Genomic DNA, 22728 nt, shown 5'->3' with positions numbered 1-22728 from the left:
AAAAGAACATAAAAACAAGTCCTATATATTTTTTGTAAAAAAAAAAAAAGGGAAGATAATAATGGTTGCAATTTTTTTTGTCTTTGTTTTTTATTTGTCTTTGCTGAATCCATTCCACTTCCGACTGAAGATCCACTCCGGGTTTCCATCGCGTCCGTGTCTTTCCAGCTGCTGCAGAGCGGCTGTCCTGTTCTCCTTGTTGCGCTGCTCAGTCGTCCTCAGACTGCCTTGCAGGTCGTACGGATACGGTGCCCGGGCAACTGAACCCGGAGAGTACACCGGAGGATCCCAACACTACACCCGGTTTGTGCACGTCACCGACGGGCTGCACAACCCTTCCCGACACACTTCGTGAAGACCTTCTTGGGACTTTTAATTCCACCTCTTTTTTTTGGGGAGCCATCGGCTTTCACTTTAAAAGCGAACCCCATTTCTCTACGGCGTCTCTATGGAGCTATTCACTCCGATCCGGATGTACTGGCGTGAAGGGGGGGTCTGATAGCTGCCGACTATCCACTGTGAGGAAGAACCGAACATGCAGCCGAGCCGAGTCCGTCTTTGTGCGACCCGCAGCTCAGTTTATGGGGGCCTCGTCTGAAGCAGACTTGACATTCACACTCCATCCGTCCAGCACAGTAAGTACACCCCCTCTTTTTTTTAGATAAGTTATTTTCAATAAATTTGAGTTAAAAAAATGAAACATGTTAAATAGCTCTTTAGGGTATGCATATCTTAAATCATGTCAATTAAGCTGATTAGCCATGACTGGAGGGATACTTGTGTTCTATATTAATTTTAATCAAAGAACTTCCACATATTTATGTCTGCTCAAGCGCATATATGTGCATTGATGATGCATGCATCCCTCCACACGCACACGCGCACACGCGCACACGCACAAGCAGAGCATCAGCTAAGTAGTTGGATGTCAGTTAGCGTCTCCATTTACCTCTCCATTTTGCGGCTGTAAAATAAGATCATTTCACAGAGCATGTATAATTCACAGAGCCCAGGCCAGCCAGGCGAGATGATGGGACGCACACATACACACAAACACACGCAGTCATGCACACACATGCAGACAGATGCACAGTTTTTACAGGCTGGGGAAGCATGCTCTTCAAGTGAGGCTTTTTTAGCACAGACTTGGACTAGAAGCCCATCCCATACGGGATCATGGCATCACTGACACATCAAGGTTAAATAACATTTAGGTACGAACCGTGAATTGGGGCCACGGCGGTGTTATATAAGGCACACTGACAAGTTCAAGCTGTATGGAGTGTGTGAGATCATCTATAAGGGCCAGAGGTCACTCATATTTTGTTCTAGCGATGTTTGTTGGGCGTTCTCCACACCAATGCCATCCAAGCATGCCTTTATGTACAACACGAGGCATACATTTGTTAGCGTAGTTCATATTTGACAACCGTTTGTTGATTTAGGCCTTTTATTAGTGAAAGAGCCTCACTGTTGCCAATTTCACGCACAAATCCCGCAAATATGCTGTATATCAGAGTGGTAGCAGTACTTGCAGAAGCAAGCTGTGCAGGATATTGTAATTTTCACACAGCGACACGGCATCCTGCAATGTAGCTGTTTTGTTTATTTTGTTATTTGAAAATATTTGTCAAGTGCATGTGAGAAGCGAGTGTCAGGCATTCATCCTCACAATATCGTCTGGCCGTTGTGCGATACTTATACACAAACCTTGGCTTTAATTCATTCATTCATTCATTTTCTACTGCTTTTCCTCATGAGGGTTGCAGGGGGTGCTGGAGCCTATCCCAGCCGTCTTTGGGCGAGAGGCGGGCACCCTGGACTGGTCGCCAGCCAATCACAGGGCACATATAGACAAACATACTCACATTCATACCTATGGACAATTTGGAGTCGCCAATTAACCTGGCATGTTTTTGGAATGTGGGAGGAAACCGTAGTAAACCCACGCATGCACGGTGAGAACATGCAAACCCCACACAGAGATGGCTAAGCGTGGATGGCCTTAATTCTTCTTCACATATTTATGCATGCCATATTGTCAAAATGGCATCTGTGCAGCGCCACTTCTTCACGGTTGAGTAAACTGTGCAGTTACATTGATTAAAAAGTTGAATATTTAAGATTCAGAGCCTTGACTCATCAATGAATTGATTTAAGAGGCGTGACCCAATACTTGTGATCCATGTAATGATCCATGTAACAGCTGTCATGCAGTGGTTGTTGTAAAAGGATGAGCCGTGGCGTTTTCTTGTGCTTTGCTAAGCCAGCTCATGCATCATTACATCATGTGCATGTTGGGAAGATGACAAATCCGGGTGGATTTTTGGAAGTTTTGTGTTTTGGCTTCAACTAAAAATCCTCAAATCCCCAGCAAAGAAAAGGAACATCATTCCCTCTTTTACTGCTGTTGAAAAATGCTGCTTTTCAGGTTGCAATGTATTCTGGGACAGTAGGAATTGAAAGCAAGGGAGCGAGAGGAGGACAAATGTTCTGTTACATTCTCACCACACACACACATATAAACACACACATGCACTCTGTACCTCCACTCCATCTCTCGCCCCGGCCCGGCATGCTGCTCGGGTCCATTTGTCTGTGTTGTCCTGGGAAGGAAGTGCCATCTCATCTCGCCTTGTGCAAATGGTTTCAATACAGGCGAGTGCGAATTCTAGCGGCTTTTTGTAACTCGCCATTTCCATATCAAAGTGTCTGCATTTCAATGGGGAGAACATGAGCTACCAGCCCCCCCTTCCCCTCCACCCACTCCACTTCTCTCTCCTTCTCCCTCCTCATCTCCTCCAGCAGTCTTGTCCTGCTGCTGGTGGACATTTTTTTTTTTGAACAACCGGCCCTGCATTTGTTTGTTGTCCTGATTCAGCGGCCATAATCTAAATCACCAAAGGCCCTTTAGAGCCCTTTAGTGATGAATTCTGGTCACCCCCCCCCCCACACCCTCTTAGCACTTCATCAACAGATTTGATCTTCAAGAGCATACATAAGTTGATGAAAACGTGTTTACCCGCTTTGACTGGTAGTTGGACCACAAGCATCTAAAGGAATTTAGCTTGATGCGATGCTCTGGTTGTTTGCAGCATAAATAATATCTATTTCACATTATGTGCAGCCACTGTCAGCAAAAAGATTGTGACAAGACTCCATTTGTTTGTTTTTCTTCTTCTTGCTTGGATTTAAAGGAAACATGCACACACATAGGATCAGAACACGAGCCTTTGTGCATGATTTGACTTCCGCAGGGTAGATAGTTTTATCTTTGGTCTCTTATTGTGCACTGGAAATCTTTTAATTATACATCAAAAAGGTAGTTTTAATAAAGATAAATGCATGCATGTGTGCTGCAGACGCAGAGCTCAGTTTTGCCCTCTGTTGTTCAAAGTGTGAGGTGTTCGGTTTGAATGAAAGGGTGGGGGGAAAAAAAGGAAGAACCTCACCTGCCATTTTCACTCGCATGGTGTTTGGGGTTTGACAGCTGTCTTGTCTAATTCCTCTCGACGTGCTCGCAGTGAAACATTGGACGACAAATGGACAAAAAGGCTGAGATGACTCACTGTAGACGAGACAGGACATTTCTGTTTCGATCCAGGATTAGTTACAGTGCAATCTCTACGGTCTATTACAGTTTCTGATAAAACTGTTTAAAACCATGATGTGTTTGTTTATACTGTTCCAGGTGGAGGTTATGTCATTTAGATTATTAGAGTTATGTGAGCTGTTATGAATAAATGGCAGGAGAAAGTCATTCATTCATTTTCTACGGCTTTTCAATGCCGCTTATCCTCACTAGGGTAGCGGGGGTGCTGGAGCCTATCCCAGCTGTCTTCGGGCGAAAGGCGGGGTACACCCTGGACTGGTCCCCAGCCAATCACAGGGCACATATAGACAAACAACCATTCACACTCACATGACAGGAAAAAATATTTATTTTAATTATATCATTATTTGTCCTTTTTTGGATGTTAAAATTCTGAAAGTTATGTATTAATAGGCGATTTGGAGGAGTAACCACATTAATTATTGGATTATTTTGGTCATTTTTTAATTAAAACAATGCAACTTTATTTTATTATTTCAACATTTGAGTCAGTTTGTTTGTGGAAATAATGCAATTTTTCTATTAGTACACAAGTGGCAGAAAAAGCCTTGGCATTAATTATTGGATTGTCACTTTGTTTTTGAAAATAATGCAAGTTTTGCATGAATAACTGGAAGGAGGATCTTTCATATTCATTATTTGATCATTTGAGTCATTTCGGTTATTAAAATAATACAAGTTATGTATGACTAAGGAGGAGCGAGCATCATTTTAGTTATTAAAATGATGCAGTGTCACACAATATTGGATTCTTTTAGATGTTTTGATTGTTAACTATGCAAATCATACCTTAATAGCTGGTGGGAGCAGTGACCACATTCATTTTTTTTTTTGAGTCATTTTCGTTATTGCTGTCGCTTTTGCTTAATCCCATAATCAAAAACAATACCTCTTATAATGGTATTTGAATTAATCTGTTCCAGTGTCAAACTGTCTTTTCATAAAGGGGAAAAAAGTGCATTTTTATGAGGCCCTAACACGGTTGTTACATGACTGCACTCATACCCAAATATAGGGAGACAGATGACCTGGCACGGATCATTGTGTGGTAGGGTAGTTATCTTGATGGATGAGTGCGTGGTGGCGCAAATTTCAACGACAGCCTACCACGCAAGGGGGCAGAAAATCCTCTCCTGCGCTACCACCTCCTGCGCTTGAAATGACGGTTAATTTTCCCCCACTGCTTTTTAAATGGATATTTAATGATCAACAGAGCCTCTGAGCTTAAGGTCTTAAATCGGAGCGATGCACCCAGCCTCCCCCTCGGTGTTGTCAAAGGGCGATACACTTTTAAAAAGGAGGTTGTTTTTGCCAGTGATGGATCATCAGAGGTCGGTTTGGGCCGTGAATTAACCCTTTGCTGTTTGCAGAACTCTCCCGGTTGGGGAGCCGTCGGGAGCATGTGATGGATGTGTCCTAGGTCTGTAGGCTCCATCCATCAGAAGATTAGCACTGACCCGTGATATGTCCAAGCCGCCCTCAGTCAGTCTGTCAATGCTGCTTGGCCAAGTCTTCCCTGCTATTTGCATACGAGGACGCTGCTTATGTCTCACGTGGGGGTGGGGGAGATAGCCAGCCAACGTGCTTCATGTGGTGCCGCCACAGGTCACAGGAAGTGAATGCATTAAAGGTCGGCATGAGGCGCTTCTGACAGGTCATCTGTCTTTCCCCTGCTTTGTCTCTTCCCTCAAATCTTTAAATAATTTCATATAATTATCCAAGAAATTGCGGTTTCCATTCATGCTTCACTGCAGAGGAATGTCTCCCTGCCCCCCATACCCCCCCACTCTCCCGCGGCATTCTCAATATCATATAAAAATGTAAATCACTCGGCTGATGTAGTGTGACGGTATTATTTCTCATTTGGTGCAGAAAAAGTCATGGAAGCAGGTATATTGTAGGCTCACACCCATGTTTCATTTCTGCAGCAGAGCACTTGATTGACAGCTGGGATTCTTCCTTCAGAGGCTTTTATGTGCTGGCTAACCAGCAAGTTACTCAGTCGAATTAATGGCAAAAATAATTTAACTGGCTTCAGTTTGAAAACCTTCCTTGGCATCCATATTTAGCACAGTAATGCTGCCATGCTTGAATGTCACCTCCCACAATATGGCACTGCTGGGATTTTTTTTCATGCGTTTTCAGGATATACTGTGGAAATAGTGCTCATAATGTTTTCACGTTGGCAGAATTTTTTAAAGTGTTCTTTTCCATAAAAATATTTTATTCATTACTTTTGTATTGTTATTTGTAGTTTTGTTATTTTTATTTTTTAGTACTACAGTCATCCCTCATTTGTGGTGGTTAATGTTCTAAAATCACAAATACTTCAACTTGCTGATATAGTTAATCTTCAAACAGCTAAAATAATGCATAAGGCTAAAAATAACCAGTTACCTAAAAATGTCATCCAATACTTCTCTACAAGAGAGGAGAAATATGATCTCAGGGAAGAACTAAATTTGAAACACTTATATGCTAGGACTACGTTAAAAAGCCATAGCATTTCAGTATGTGGAATCAAACTATGGAATGGATTGAGTAAGGACCTCAAACAATGCACAACGATGAGCCAATTCAAGAAACAATACAAGCAGTTGATGTTTGCCAAATACAAGGATGAAGAGTCTTGAACCAGTCATGATGTGCTATATATATATATATATATATATATATATATATAATATCACTATATTGGCACTTACTATGGTACCCATTATGTCATTGTATGTTCATATCACCCCGTATTTCGGTACGTGACAAAAAAAAAACAAAAACAAAAAAACAACTTTACTATATTAGGAAAGCAGGAAGTGAACAAATGTAAAAGTACCAGTTGGAGGGGTAGGATTTAATAAGCTGTGCTTCTTCCTACTCCTTTTGGACATGTGGAACTGTGAACTGATTATGTGATGCATTCAATTGTAATCTGATGCATGTTAAAACCATAAAACCATTACCATTACCATTAATGTGTTCCAGACCCGACCATAATAAATGGATTTCCACAATATAGGGTTATTTTTGTAGTTAGAGAATAGAAAACCTGTTTCTGTCTTTGTAAAGACAGGTTTTAACATTAGTAGAGTCATATAGACATAATATAACACACCTATATTCACCTTTACACTCCTATTCATCTTTGTTTACGACACATTGCTCAACTCTTATATTGCAGGGACTTCAGACAGCTGCTAGCAAGCTTAAATTGATAAAAAACTGCCATACAGCGCGGTACGACTGGCAATAAATTAGGGGCAATCTACACAGAAGCTTTTTCAGGTCAAAAACTGCTAAGTATTTTATGGTTTCAGCCTCTTTCAGGTGCCCTGAAAGAGTATTTTTTGCCGTTACCACCCTGTTCCCATCACCAACATATTTTATATTTTCACCCAGTGATCCAGTCGCGTCTTAATGCAACTATTTACTCACCCCCCCCCCCCCCCCCCAAAAAAAAAAAAAAAATCCCAGGGACGTTCCCATGTGGACAGGGCTTTAATTCATTCCATCCTCTTCAACCGTAAACATCTTGATTCCATCAAAGTGCGACATAGAATAGAAATGGAGAGGCTCAGAGCTAAACTCCCTGACATTGTAATGCAAATGAACACAACTACAGCCTCCTGATTATTACTGAGATGTATGAGCTATTTGCACATGTGATTGTAGCCTACTCCTACTCAATCCACAAGCCAAGACACACTTGTTTCTAATATACTATTTTTGCCATCCTGGGGAACCAAATTCTATGAACTCACCACCAGTTTGTGTGACTGACTGCAACCCTTTTTAAGCAGATACCTCGCCAACACTGAATAATTTGCAACCACTGCGAGTTGCTGCCAAGTTGTCTTAATTCATTATTTCACCTACAACATTACCTTACGGTAATTGGCATAAACATAACATGCTAAAATTATCAATCAAAAATCAATCAAGCAATCATTCATACCCATCTAGTCAAGTCTTTGTGTGAAATGTGCTTTTTTGGCACCTTTGTTGTTGCCAGCCCGGTTTTCAAGGTAAGAGTGCTTCAATGTTCTCTGGGCTGTGATTGACAGGTGCTGTCACATAGGATAGGAAGTGTCGGGAGGAGAACGTAATGCCCGAAATGGAACGGCTTGCTCAGCACACTCGGCCGTCTTGCTCTTTCCGTCGTGTTGCCAAAGTCTTCCCTTTTCGGTGGCTTTCACGTTTCGATTTGGCAGCTGCCATCAGTGAAGGTTTTAAATCTAGGATTTATCCTGTATAGTATTAAGTCAACGAGCGGGGGAAAAAAACATGCATGAATATATGGAATACAAATTTATCCACTTAAAGACTGACTGATGAGCACCATATTGATATTTGAAGAGTTGTGACTGAAAAAGTTATGAACGTTAATCGCTCCCCGACGGCGATTTAATTAGGAGACTTATAATCATGCTGTCATTTATTAGCTGAACATCTTTAAGTATGGGATGTTTTTAAGAGGATAAATGAGGTGTCCTTGCAGTCAGGGCTAAACATAAGCATGGTCTTACAGGATACTTATCTAGTGAATTATGATTTATTTTTATCTATCCATACATTTGCTGTACTAATTCTCATTAGAGTTGCTGGAGCCTATGTTGGAGCCTATCCTAGCTGACTTTGGGCACAAGGCGGGGTACACCCTGGACTGGTCGCCAGCCAATCACAGGGCACATATAGACAAACAACCATTCACACTATGGACAATTTAGAGTCACCAATTAGAATGTGGGTACCCTGAGAAAACTCGTGCCCACACGGGGAAAACATGAACCCAGTTCTTCCCGATCTCCTGACTGTGTGGCCAAAATGCCAACCACTCGTCCACCATGCGGTGTTTTATCATTATATAATGATGTATTATCCATTTTATATAACACTATTGATCACTGTATGGATTACATTAAATCAGTGGCGGGTGCTGCATTTGTGTAGTACTTTTTGTGAGGGCCGAGGTGGCCTTTTGAACCATGGTTGCCCATGATTATTACAAGATGGAACGAATACCGGTATTAATGATTAACTGAGGTAAAACTCCTTCTAGTTAGTATTATTACTAGAAATGAAAATAAATGTAAAACTGTGCTTGACACAGGTACTTCAGTGTAAACATTAGCTCTTTCTCTCAAATATGGCCACCATGGCCCACAATGTACTGTGTGATCGATCACATGCCCTTTCCAGTCCGACAAGTTGCAAGCACTCAGAAGAGAACATGTACAGTTTTCAATGTCGGGCCTAACCAAGGAAAGTACATTGTGTCTGTGTTACTGTTTTTTTTTTAAATCAAACTTTGTTAGACTTCAAGGGGCGGCACGGTGGTCGAGTGGTTAGCGCGCAGACCTCACAGCTAGGAGACCAGGGTTCAATTCCACCCTGGGCCATCTCTGTGTGGAGTTTGCATGTTCTCCCCGTGCATGCGTGGGTTTTCTCCGGGTACTCCGGTTTCCTCCCACATTCCAAAAACATGCTAGGTTAATTGGTGACTCCAAATTGTCCATAGGTATGAATGTGAGTGTGAATGGTTGTTTGTATATATGTGCCCTGTGATTGGCTGGCGACCAGACAGACCAAAGACAGTTGGGATAGGCGACCCTCGTGAGGAAAAGCGGTAGAAAATGAATGAATGTTAGACTTAAATTTGTGTATCAGTACTTCTAAAACATTCAACAATATATGTTCCCAAAATGATTGAAGTCAAATTCCGAATTGTATTTTAGATGTTTCCCTGTCGTGGTTTCTGTTGTCATTTAAAATGTACCCGACGCCACACTATTGTCCTTGAGTCACTTCCACAAATGGGAGCCGATGGGAGCATCTGTTGAATGGGAAGGTTTGTGTCCTGTGCTGCAAAGACCTTTGTTAGGGCGTTTTAATTACATCAGAGCCGGCTGTAATTGATCCGGGCATAGAGGGATTTAACCGCCACTGAGAGTGAATCTGTGTGTTAATACAGACGAGCTAACGAGTCCACCTTTTGTGCCGTTTTGTTGTTGCAAGTTTTCTGTCTCTGCGACGCAATCGGCGGACCGCCGTCATCTGGTTCCACTTTCACATGTCTGTTGCCGGAGGTTGTCGTCCGCTTGCAGAGTGTTCACAGCTCTGTGTTGTCACCCACAAGCTTTTTAAACTTTCATAAGGCTGTTAGATAATGCTTCCCGATGAGGGTGAATTATTGATGGCCTTGTATGAGTGGGACAGGCCGGGGCTTTTAACTCTCCAAAGCTGCTGCTGCGTCTCTTATCCGGTAACTAAGGGACACCACACAAACACCCAAAGGAATGATGTAGTGGTGGAGAGCGGTTGAGAAAGAAAAAGTAAAGAAAAAGCAGGCAAGCGGCTGAAAATAAAGTAAAAAAAAAAAAACATGCATTCTTTACTTGGCAGCACAGAAAAGCTTTACATCTGCACAACAAGCCTGCTCTGTTTTTCTAAAGCATGGACGACGAGAAGCGTGGTGGCTATTTGTTGATTTCACACAGTCTTCTCACTCTTTTATTTGGAGCAACAAATGTTTCCAGTTAGGTGCCTAAATTAAAACAAGATGCCCAATGTGTCGTTTATTGGGGCTAGACTGAAATGTTTGCACATTCAGGGACTTCACACTTTAAACTACTGTTTAACGCAGCTCATTAACAGTATCGGGCAAACGACTTTAAAAAAGTAATAGTTGCTAGTTACTTTCCCAAAAGAGTAATTGCATTAGTAACAAATTACTTCTTCTTAATATAATTATTTACCAGGGATTTTTACCAGGGGTGCATTGGAAAAAATATGAACTGTAAATTTAGCTTTTTCCCTTCAAATACTGTATGGAAAAGAATTTGGAAGTAGCTTTGTAGTGGTGTGTACCGTTTCATGATATTCAGGATAAGGGCTGAGCTTGTGACGGGCAATTCTCTACCAGAACACTAGGTGGCAGGGTTTCTCTGAGAGTGCGCAACCATCGCTCTTGTTGACTAGCTGTTTAGCTTCCTGTGGAGAATGGCAACTGAAGCAACGTCCAGATCGTTCATATAGGTATCAGTAATAATAACATGCGGCATTTCACAGTTGGGAATGGTAACGGCATTGTAATGTTTGGAATAGTAATGGATTAGATTACCTGTTTTTCGTTAGTGACACACCTGTCCATACCTGGTAAAAGACACTTTTCACCGTTACTTTTATTTTGTCAGTATGTGAACCTTGGAAAAAATAGCATTGCAAAAATAATTTTAGGGTAGAACCAGTCATTTAACATGGTTATAGATCAATTTGTGGAGTAATTTACAAAATATAACATATTCAAATGTATTCTTTTCTATCCCCTCCTGCTCCGGTCTAGCTGCTCCTCATTTTTCAACATCAAATAAAGTCAAATAACAATCTGTATAACAGCGAAAGGGTAGCTTACACTCTTCCCTGGCAGAGCAAATCTGTTTAATGTATGTACATATTGTAATGTATGTATTAATGTATGCATGTAAGGGTATTTATGTACATCAATAATTTTATCTGCCGCAATGACTTAGAAGAAGTATGCAGCTTGAGTCAAGTGGCAACCAGCTTTGAGGCGCATTGCCGCACCTAGCTCTTTGTTACCAACGTGATACGGCAATAATTATTTATAGTAATGGTTAATATGTCTCAATTCTGTGATGAAATGGGGATCTCTAAATAAGGTGACAGAGTGATTTATATGATATTGAAATATTGTTTTGATTCTTGTTAGATTAAAATCAGTGAGCAGGTTTTGTATTGTCTACATACTTCGGGAAAAAATTAAAAAAAAAATCACAAATTTACATTTTGCACTGGTTCTAAGTAGAGCTTCAAAATGCAAAACAAAGAAATGGGAGTTATACATATATATTATAAATTGGTTTGGGCATGCTTGATTTTTTTTTTGCCATCCATCACCAAATGTTCAAAACTGTGAAGTTTATTTATTTTTTTTCTCATTGGGGATTAAAACTTTCCTCCAACCTTAAATGTCCCATGTTTGGTTCTCTGGAAAAGGCCTTTGGAGGTGTTTTCTGTTCTTAAAACCCTTTTCTCACAGATGCAGTTTGATAGTTATTGGAACTGGAATCATTCCATGTCTTGATGAACACCTAATCGGATCCTCTGGCTCAGGAATTTTTTTTTTGGGAGTCTACGTCTTGAATTTTTTTGTTCCACCCACAGGATCTTTTGAAAAATTGATTATGACTCTCTTACTTTGTTCAACCTCAGCAGCAATGGCAGGCTGCGAGAGACCTAGTTTACATTCTTCAAAGAGAGAAAGCTTTTTTGCCGTTGCCATCAAGACATCATGACGGTGTGAATACCTTAAAGAAAATGATATTGAATCCACATTTTTGCAAAGAGTTTGGCTTTAAAATGTTGTGTGTTTTATTTTTGACGTTTTATCAGCTGCTTAACAGCCTATTTGACTTTAATGGTTGTTCGCAATAAAATGGACATCAGTTCCGGACAGGGGATGCCATCCGTGAATCTATCTTCACCACCTGGGACAACATTCCCACTAGCCTTTTTTTCACCTGCTTTTAACATTTAGATGTGTATATTGTCAAATTAATCAACCCAATGACATTTAATAACCAGTAATTATAACTCCCATGGTGATTCATGTGACTGAATTACCCACAAATCAATAGTTGTTGTCAGCTCTTTATTTCAATTTAAATTGATTTAAAGTTGGAACAATTGTAGGACAGAGGTCGCCGAATAAAGTTGGGAAATCAGGGCTAAAATAGTACAACACAAAGGGAACAAGGGGGTCATTTTAGTGTGTTGAAATGAGATGAACGAGTCAGACTTGTTGTATTTCCCTTTGGTAATGCAGCAGATTAGTAGTTCCAGAGAAACGAGTTGTTGCGAGAATGAATAGCACATCAACATCCAGGCCAGCAGCATGTGTTTGGCTGCATATTAATTCCATGTATCATTTCTTCAATACAGTCAAATTGTAGAGGCGGAACATTACGGCCAAAATTGCATTAGCTGCTCCTCTTGATTAAATACTAATGCATTAAAAAAAAAAAACCAGAACGCACATTCAGAATGAGCACATGAATTAAACTCTATTAAATTCCAACAGACCAGTATAAACACAGACAAATATAATTTCAAGGCACATTTGGATGATGGCTGAATTTATTATAAATTAATAAAAAATGATTGATCCTCAGCTGTGAACTCATCTTCTAATTAAGAGTTGGTGTGGTTAACGGTGTAAAACCCTTGCCAAAAAACCCAAATTGAATGTTATTGTTATGATATATTGAATATTTACAGTTTTTCATTTATTGTTTTTGCCCCTACACCCACAATAAAAAAAATCTTAATAATTATAATATAATTTGATTTGAAGTAAGCTTGTTATTAGCTAATTATTAGCCATCTGTCAATATATTGTGGCGGTGCCTAAAAAACACACACACAAATTGTATGTCCATAAAAATACAAGACGTAAAAACACGGCGGTGGGTCCATAATATTATTGGCAGCATCCTACGGGATTCATTAGGGCCGGCGATTGCTGAGTATTGTTGTCTAATGACCATGGAGATTTGAGGCAATTTTACATGCAAACTGTAGCTGTGCGCCCCGCAATATCATGGACTTGTGAATGAAATCTAATTCTGAGTGTTTCCATCATTAAACATCCTGGGCAATCCTGCTGAGTCAGGGATAATGCTCTAATAATAGTAGTCATGAAACTAAATGTTGTTTTTAAAAAAAATATTTATTTTTGAATTTAAATTTATTAACACTGCTTATGTTTTTAACTGAGTTGGAAACAAAGAGTTTAAATAAATATTAAAAAAATACTTACATATACTCTTAAAATATATGATGCTTATTAAATTACATGTGCACAGTCCAAAGCCCCGACCCCCCTAAAAAAAATCCAATATTGATTTGTGTTTAGACTTCAAACTTAATTGTGTGTTGATTTTGCTGGAACACCCCAGCCCTGCTAATGAACTGGAATAAGGTGTAGTGTAAGCACTGAGGATGCTTAATGTGCACCACACCATCGACGCTCAATAAGTTCTGTGAAGCTGATTGGCTTTAGCAGAAAAATGTGCCCTTGGGTGAAACTAAACTTGAAAGTGCACAATGAATGCAGTCCAGGAATGTGATGAAACTAGGCTGGAATTGTGTGTGACTGCTGAAGTCCATCCATCCATCCATCCATCCGTTTTCTATGCCACTTATACTCACTAGGGTCGGGGGTATGCTGGAGCCTATCCCAGCTGTCTTTGGACGAGAGTCGGGGTACACCCTGGACTGGTCGCCAGCCAATCGACAACTGCCAAAGTTATCATTTTTTAATATTTAAAAGCTTCCCAAGCCGTCAGCCATAGTTTATTGAAATAAGAATACAATAGACATTTTTATTAGTTTTTTTTTTTATTAAAGGAAAGTAGTAATATTATGAAAAACTGAGAAAACAACAAATAAAGTTGTAATTTTTAAAAAAATACATTGCAGAATAAAGTCAAAATATTATGGGAACATGCTAAATATTTTACGGAAAATAACAACAGCCGGGGGACATGACAGAAAATATTTGAGAACCACCATCCTATCCTAACAAGAAAAAAAAGTTTTACGAGAATAACATCATAATATTATGACGAGTAGCAGAGTTGAAAGGAAAAAAATCTGTAATTCATTTAGAGTGGTAATATCATCAGAAACAAACAAAACAAAACAAAGTTGTAATTTCTGGAAAATTTCTAGGTCGGGAAAATAGTTGGACTATTATGGGAATCAAATTATCAATGAACATATTATGGCGGCTGTACGGCGGATGAGTGGTTATCGCACAGGCAACACAGCTAGCAGACCCGAGTTTGATTCCACCCTCAGCTGTGTGGAGTTTGCATGTTCTCCTCGTGCATGCGTGAGTTTTTTCCGGGTACTCCGTTTTTTTTCCCACATTCCAAAAACACGCTAGGTTAATTGGTGACTCAAATTGAATGGCTGTTTGTCTATACTGGCGATCAGTCCAGGGTGTACCCCGCCTCTCGCATGAAGACTGCTGGAATAGGCTCCAGCATACCTGCGATCCTAGTGAGGATAAGCGGCATAGAAAATCGAGGGATGGATGACCATATAGCTTGTAGCCTTGTTCCCTAATTTAATGGGAAGGTAAGGCCAGAAGTGTTCTAAAACAGGAGTTTTCAAGCTCTTGCTTCTCCTTGGCATTATTGCTAGTCATGACTCAATTGCACTACACTGCATTTGTTTATAGCATACATATAAGCTAACACGGGAACGCCTCTGAACCATACTGACTATTCCATACCCAAAAATCAGATTTTGAATACACACCTATTTATGGTAAACGCCCTTATGGCAGATTTCTATTGGAATGTACTTGTTTTTTTCCCAGCAGCTCTTCTTTCTCTTTGTGCTCATTTCTCATAAACCCTCCTTGGGATGAAGTCATCTTTAGAAGAGGACAAATGTTATCATCAGAAATGTTGTGAGTCCCATCTGAATCTGTCGTGTGAGGTAACCGTCTCTGACAAAGCACCACGGGTCCCTCCTGAAATGACGACCTTGAGATGGATAGCTTGCAAATAATGTGTCATTTCCTTCGCCGTGATGATTTAAGTCAAATGTTCCAGATGCACTCTCCTCCTTGGCTGTACTATCCATGTTTGTGCAGTTTTCAGCTACTGTGCTCTGTCTTAATCATCAGCGAAAACAGTATGCAATACATTTCTAATGCATTGGTCCTGTAGCTTGTCATGGCTTTAAATGCTGGAATGGTCTTAGGACAAATTCTTCATTAAGGAAGCGTGGATTGCTCATTTTGAGGCTCTGAGATTCAGTCCAGACTGGGTCAAAAACCTTGTCTCATAGTGGAATTTCACATTGCCACTTTTTATGAGTGCCACGGCGTCTGAGTATATGAGACAAATTGGTTTTGTGCTTCCAGAGGGAAGAATGAAGATAAATGAGTCTTTTCATGCTAGATTGAAAGCTCTATTTTTGCCATCCACTTTTCTGTTTCTTATAGAACGCCGTGTATATTTATTTTACTCGCTCTCTGTCTGTATCTTTTATTTCCTTGTAACTTACTCGTCTCTCTGCGCCCTCTGTTACTATATCTCACTCGTTTTCTTTCTTTGCCCGTGTCTCACTTGTTTTTCTGTCTTCCCTCTTTCTTCGTATGTCTCACTTTTTTATCTTTCTCTGTAGTTCGTCGTCTCAAAGGTCAGCGCCTGAAATGCACAGCTATGATTGGTTGAGTAGTATCACATGGGATGGCTTAACTTCCATGCAATTGCTCAGTAGATTTCCTGATCTGATCGCCCAGTACCTTTAAGTCGAACAAAGCTGCAATGGTCAAAATAGTAGAGCCGTGTCAAAACTTCAAACACGTCAATCATTTCTCCACTCCATCTTCGCCAGTTGGTGACCTAAGCGAGAAGGAACACGCTGACGACAGTTTTTCTGCTGGGTGTGTTGCTCATCTTGTGACTTCCTTGTAAAAATGTGATTTAATATCAGACCAAACCCATAGTGAGTAGTTTTGCGCGCGTGGGGGCGGCAAGTTTGAGTATGTGTGCTTAATGAGCGCACCGGAGAGAGTGTTAGAAGTATGTGCGGAGGAGGTGTGAAACGATTTTATGATTGAAAAGAAGAAGCTCTGTTTTTTTTTGTTTCAGTGTTGGAATCGCTCAGCGTTTCGTCTCCAGTGACCCCCACTGCTTGGCTAACTGCTGCAAGGTCAGCTTATTCATGTCAGCGCCAAAACGAAAGCGACTACTGAGTTGAGTGTGACCAGCCTGAGAATGTTTGTAAACCAAACTGACATTTAATTCCGTGGAATTTTAGCAGACCTTACAAGTCATCATCATGGCAGGTTTGCCTCAAAAAAACAATGTCACAATCATTGACAGAACTCAAGAGTGCTTAAAAAACAAAAAGTAAAACAACAATCAAATCAAAACATGCAGATGCAAAACATGAATAATTAACCAAGCAGGCCCGGCAGACCTTTACTGACCTTTCTCTGTAGCCAGAATGATGATGTAGTATGTTGCAATCTTCATGAATGTCAGCAAAATAACCCCAACATCATACGTACTGTGTTGCCATTTTTCTGTTTTATCAATGTGGTTCCGCGGGGCCACACAGCTAGGAGACCCCGCTTTACATGCATGCGTGGGTTTTCTACTCCGGTTTCCTCCCACATTCCAAAAACATGCTAGTTTAATTGGTGACTCCAAATTGTCCATAGGTATGAATGTGAGTGTGAATGGTTGTTTGTCTATATGTGCCCTGTGATTGGCTGGCCACCAGTCCAGGGTTTATCCCGCCTCTTGGCCAAAAGACAGCTGGGATAGGCTCCAGCACTCCCGCGGCCCTTGTGAGGATAAGCATTATAGAAAATGGATAAATGAATGTGGTTTCTTTCAAATTCTTGCATAAACTAGCAGAAATTTTGAATCATAAATAGTGGTGTGATGAAATATTTATATGTTGAACTATGGCTATATTTAATGGATTATTGATGCGCTGTTTCTCAGCCACTATAAACATCTTTCACTGCTCTAAAAAAAAGAAAGCAGAAGGATAAAAAATAAAACAAATTGAAAAATGCATGGCGGCACGGCGGACGAGTGGTTAGCGCACAGACCTCACAGCTAGGAGACCAGGGTTCAATTCCTCGGCCATCTCTGTGTGGAGTTTGCATGTTCTCGCCGTGCATGCGTGGGTTTTCTCCGGGTACTCCGGTTTCCTCCCACATTCCAAAAACATGCTAGGTTAATTGGTGACTCCAAATTGTCCATAGGTATGAATGTGAGTGTGAATGGTTGTTTGTCTATATGTGCCCTGTGATTGGCTGGCCACCAGTCCAGGGTGTACCCCGCCTCTCGCCCAAAGACAGCTGGGATAGGCTCCAGCACCCCCGTGACCCTTGTGAGGAAAAAGCAGTAGAAAATGAATGAATGAATGAATGAAAAATGCACCAGCATAGTTGAAATCACAATTCTGGACTATATAACATTTTATAACATGGTAAAGATGTTAACGCTGACTTTGCAGGATGCAAGTAGCATCAGTCGAAAATACGACACAAAACTGGGCCTAGTAAAAAAATTCTAAATGTTGTATCAAGAGACATTTGTTTGGTTTACGTCGTTTATTGTTAACATTGTCGTGCTGCTCAACCTAATCATTGTCATTTTAATGACCTAAAATGACGATGATTATGTCACTAGTACTATAGTACACTAAATAGTTGTTGTTATGATTGAGTTTAAAATAGTGTCACGCCGTCAAACACGTAAAATAAAATCCTAACCTCTGAAACAGTGGCATTGTTTTTGCATCACTGCTGGTTGTATTCTGGTTAAAATATGCTGCCTCAATAGTGTCATGGATAAGCTGAAGCGTATTCCCAGCTGAAGATTGCAAAATACACAATTAATTGTTAATACAATCCTGGGGGGGAAAATCACAGACTGGCACCTCGAGGCATTTGATTACATTTTGCTTACATGCTTGTGTTTGGGTCGTCTTTGTTCACTGGACTTTTTGTTTCGTGGTCACCCCAACTCGTGTTTCACCATGTCAATCTGGCTCAGTAGCTCCCTGTCTTATCTCCTGTCTCCATCACTTGGCCAAGAGCCCCAAACACACCAACTGTTGTGTGTGCTGGGTTTTCAATAAAAGAATGGAACTCAGCAGGCTTCGTGGCCTCTCCATTCCGCAGAAGAAGAATATTTAAACACACTTTTTCGCCAAGGTGTTCTGTTCCACTTCTTCCTTTTTTTTGTCTGGAACCATTTATCTCAAATAAAACAAAGTGTGATAGCTGCAAGTGTTTTCAATTTGAGTTTGAATAATATAGGAACTTCCTCAAAACACCTGTTGAAATGTATCTTATTACATCCCGAGTGTACCAAGTATGGCATATGGTATGGTACATTTAAATACCCATATAATACATATACAATACATATAAATGCTAGGTTTGATTGACAATATGTTTGTGCAAACTATGAAACATGCATCCATCCCATCTGTGGGACATGCTGGAGCCGATCCCAGCCGACTTTGGGTAAGAAGTTGGGTACACCAATCAGCCAATCACAGGGCAAATATAGCAAACAACCATTCACACTCAGCAGCCCAACTATGAAACAAGAAAGTGTGAAAAGACTGTAAAAAAATATTTGATTTTACTAATTTTTTAAACATTTTGCTAAAACATTTAATGTTCATAATTTTTCAATTGCTTCTAAATAAATTATTATTATTATTATTATAGCATGTCTGAAAAGTAGTAGGAAGAAGCAGAGATTATTTGATCCCAGTCCTCTTCCATGAAACGTAACTTCTAAGTATAACAAACAAACTTTTACTACTTTTTTGTGTCACTTCCATCATTAATATACATATTATACCAATACCAAATATTAGAGGCATGCATCCTTTTATATGAAGTTCAAAACCGAGCATTATTATCTGTGTAAGGACAGGATTTTTGTTGCATTTAATTTAGTTGCGTTTGCTTAGGATGAGAGAATGATGTCTGTTGGAAACAAGCTGACCTCATTCTTTGCAAGACCTTCACATCTTCTTGATTTTTGTCTAAATATGAGGAGGTTTTGAAACCCTAAACCGACTTTTACAACCTGCTCCGGTTGCCTCCTCCTCATATAGCTTATCTTAGCTATGATGAGGAAATGCACACAGATGCTTGATGTTTCTGGCAGTGGAAACGTAGCTGCTAGAGACGAGGAAATGACACCACATCCCCCGCGGGCTTTAAAAGCGTCGTCCTGACAGGGCTGACATAACAAAGGAGTGTCTCAGGTGCATCACGATGCACCCATTACTCAGAGAAAGTATCTTGGGGTTGTTTTCTTTTTTTTTTTTTTTTTTTTTTTTTTAGAAAAGTTCCTTTAGGGTGCATTCACACTTTTCACTTATGTTTGGTTCAGTTAAAAGCTAAAATGTGGATGTGACACAGACCAAACACACGGATCATTATGATGAAATGACAAATATGGAAGAGAAAATGCTTTGGTAGTGGTATCTTATGTAAACCTTATGTGTCAACTATTTTGTGATGTAAAAAGGGCACACGGGCGGGGTAGAATGTTCCCTAAAATTAGTATTTGAGGACGAATGGCAGCATAACCACGTCTCTATGTCACTGTGAGTATTACACTTGGACTTGTGTTTTGGTTTTGTTCCTTTCCCACTTGATATGTATGTATGCGCTCATCATCTCCCCCTTTCTTGGCGCTGACAATTGAAAATAAATTAACATTCCCGGGCTTTATTTTTGTCTCCTCTAAGCCTTTGGAGGAAAGTTGGAGGAAAAGCCGGGGAGGTCAGACCGTATTCACAGGCTGTCAATCCTCCTCGGCGACCCTTCCGCCCCTTTCTTTCTGCACCCCCGCTTACCACCACCCCTCCATTCTTCTGCATTCCCCCGCTCATCTATTTTGTTATAGAATCCCACCAACAAGCCTCCTTCCCTCTCTCTCTCTCTCTTTCAGCGGACGCCTCTCCAGCTCGAGTGAGGCTGGCTTTGTCAAAGGAGCCCTCGCATTCATTTCATGTTAAGACATGTGGGCCCGTCTCCTTCCATCCATTTGTTTTAATTATCCTTTAATTACCTGCTGTCCTCTTTTTAAACGCTTGCTTATTATTCCTATCAGGTGGATGTGAAAAATTCACCACGGGCTGCAACTTTCTCCATTATCTTCACCGATGATGGAGCTCTCTCCTTGGGTTTCAACTGTGTGTGTATGCTCCAGTGTGTGGGAGACAAAAGGAAAACAGATGTCGGGAATGTTTGTGTATCATTTTTCATGTTGTCGCTGGTCATTTTCAGGCAAATATACTGGTAATCGAAATACAAATCCAAGGAGACTATATAAATATATGTTTTTATTCAGGCGAACAAAGGAAAAGGAGTTTTATTTATTTCTTTGGTTGTATGGATAGGTTTGTGCGGGAGGCCATAAATCATTTTTTAATAACTTTGTCTTTCCAGAAGAATTAGGAATTAGAAGCAGTATGATTATGGAGCTTTAAAACCATATTGATGACATGCACTGGTTTCAGTTTTTCTAAGCATCTGTTGCTGAAGTGCTTGCTCATGGCGGCGTGGTTTCCTCAATGTATGACCTCCTCCGTGTGTAACTATATACCATGTATATACTTCACCCACTAAATTTTGAGAGAAAAACAGATTTGTGTATATAGGCCGTACCAGACTATAATTCGCACACATGCTAATCATGAGCCAATCATGAGCTATGAGAAAACTCACAATGAGCTTGGTGTCATCTTACAAATAACACTAAAATCACCATACAGTAACCTAACCCTCAAAGGGTAACTAAGAAATATACAATTCAAGTACCAATGCAAGTTTTAAATAAACTACTATTTTGATGGCTTCCCATTGTCCATTTCATCCCAGAAAAGCATTTAATTGGAGATAGGTGCTGGGGGAGAGGGAGCCAGACGGGCCAAGAGCCCAGAGAGAGGCTTCCTCAGGTGGACACAGGAAGCTGATGAATCATTGCAGTGGCCCAACGTCCACTTGTAAATTGAATATTTTCATAGAGCATGGAAAAGTTGTTTACAACCTTCTAAATAACAAGTTTTTAATGTTGTAGACATGTTGACATTATTAATTATAGATACCTTTACACTGATATTAGCCAATATAGTAGATGTAATCAGATAAAATAAACCAATTAAGACATAAATAAGACTTGTGCTCAAGCCAAAAACATACCGCAATTTTTATAATTCAGCGGTTAGCATGGACATTCATTTGAGCCCAATTGGGAGGTGGAAAGGCAATAATGCTTAGGTTCTTCAACACTATAACTTTTTTTTAATTAATTAGGATATTAATAATAATTTCTTTTCACAAAAGTTTGCATTGCTGTTGATCTTGGTGAAAATTTACTGATAAAACTGTGTAAACGTCCTCGATCAGGACCCATACTTCAACGCTTTAATTAGCATTCTTTACATGTTCTTATCACTTCCAACATTCAACTTTCAACAGACCTGACTTGTCAACAGTTTACAACGTGAATCTAACGATTTTAGTCCAGTTATTCCTGAGTCCTGCCCCCGCTGGGGTGTAGATAATGCCTCTGCACAATCTTGGAGGGTTTCGCGATGCTTCACTTACCTCTTCAACTAATTTTCTGCTTGAGAACCTCTCAGCCCCACCCTGAGAAATTATGATGCATCTGTCAGTACTTGTGTAAAGCATCTTGATGCTAATCACCTAATCCCTTTTCCCCAAGTCTTGTCGACTTCAGTGGTGAAAATCCCACCAAACAAAAACAGTATTTTTAGGAAGATGAGCTCCGCCCAGCTTAAGGGAGAAAGAAGACATGTTACTCAGCAGGGTGATGTCGCATGCCGGGCTAATCGGGAGAAAGAACCCTGGAGCGATGAGGGCAAGCTTGCATTGGCGGGCTCTCGCCCCCCCCCCCCCCCGGTGTCTGGAGGGACTCCGAGGCTCAGCAGGCCAGAAGGGCCTGTGGGGTGTTGGGGGTGTCCCCTTAACAGCTTCCGATCTCCTGCTGTCAACCACCATTGGTGTTACCACATAGCCCCAGGGTCTCATATTGTGACATGATATACATATTGTGACGTGCAATCTGGGAGAACTGGTGACTTGCTGGAAGATTTGATTATCCATCCATTTTCTATACCGCTTATCCTCATTAGGGTCGCAGGGGGTATGCTTAAGCCTATCCCAGCTGACTTCAGGCGAAAGGCAGGGTGCACCCTGGACTGGAGATTTAATTATTGAGCAGCAAATTAAAAAAAAACATAACCAGCCTGGTCTAACTGGAAGATTCATTGGCAGTGGAGGTGTGATGACAATGATAAATAAGTGCGTCAAGCTGGATGGTGATCCAGCTGGCTGTCCATCAGCTGTCCTCCCTTCTGAGCAGGCACTCATCACATATATAGGATGACTTCAGCAATGACCTAAATTGTGCTTGTGTGAAACTTTAGCAGGATTTCACGGTGCCAGAAATATTTATCGCATTAGCGAGGCGTGGAGAGACCATCAAGATCCGACTGCG

The 22728-nt window shown here is 40.6% G+C and overlaps 1 protein-coding gene across 12 annotated transcripts in view; it reads left to right on the top strand.

The window, feature by feature from the left end:
- The first annotated feature begins 222 nt into the window (after positions 1 to 222).
- LOC131124836 (adhesion G protein-coupled receptor L2-like) overlaps positions 223 to 22728 on the top strand; it is a 111109-nt gene continuing 88603 nt past the window's right edge. For all 12 annotated transcript variants that reach the window (XM_058065680.1, XM_058065686.1, XM_058065681.1 and 9 more), the window contains exon 1: positions 223 to 635. The gene's annotated coding sequence lies outside the window, so the exon portion shown is untranslated. The remainder of the gene's footprint in view (positions 636 to 22728) is intronic.

The sequence above is a fragment of the Doryrhamphus excisus genome, chromosome 3 (assembly GCF_030265055.1).
Source record: "Doryrhamphus excisus isolate RoL2022-K1 chromosome 3, RoL_Dexc_1.0, whole genome shotgun sequence".
NCBI lineage: Eukaryota > Metazoa > Chordata > Actinopteri > Syngnathiformes > Syngnathidae > Doryrhamphus > Doryrhamphus excisus.
Note: the sequence above shows the minus strand (reverse complement) of the source record. Positions and strands in the feature narration are given on the sequence as shown.